The sequence below is a fragment of the Rhincodon typus genome, chromosome 42, assembly GCF_021869965.1.
Source record: "Rhincodon typus isolate 14 chromosome 42, sRhiTyp1.1, whole genome shotgun sequence".
In the NCBI taxonomy this organism is placed as follows: Eukaryota; Metazoa; Chordata; class Chondrichthyes; order Orectolobiformes; family Rhincodontidae; genus Rhincodon; species Rhincodon typus.
This window is the reverse complement of record NC_063373.1, coordinates 6,283,022-6,283,287: the sequence shown is the minus strand read 5'-3', so window position 1 is coordinate 6,283,287 and position 266 is coordinate 6,283,022. Positions and strand designations below refer to the sequence as shown.

Here is a 266-nt window from a genome sequence, read left to right as displayed (position 1 = left end):
ACACACACACACACACACACACACACACACACACACACACACACACAGGCATACAGACACACATACAGGCACACAGACAAAGACACAGGCATACACACACACACAGGCATACACAGGCACACACACACAAAGACAGGCATACACACACAGACACACACACATACACAGACACACAAGCATACACACACACAGACACAGGCATACACGCACACATACACAGACACACAGGCATACACATACACAGGCACACACAGACACACACAGAC

The 266-nt window shown here is 48.9% G+C and overlaps 1 protein-coding gene across 1 annotated transcript in view; it reads right to left on the bottom strand.

Annotated features, from left to right (window-relative positions):
- LOC109925293 (poly [ADP-ribose] polymerase 2-like) overlaps positions 1-266 on the bottom strand; it is a 23,981-nt gene that overhangs the window by 9,022 nt on the left and 14,693 nt on the right. The window lies entirely within an intron of this gene.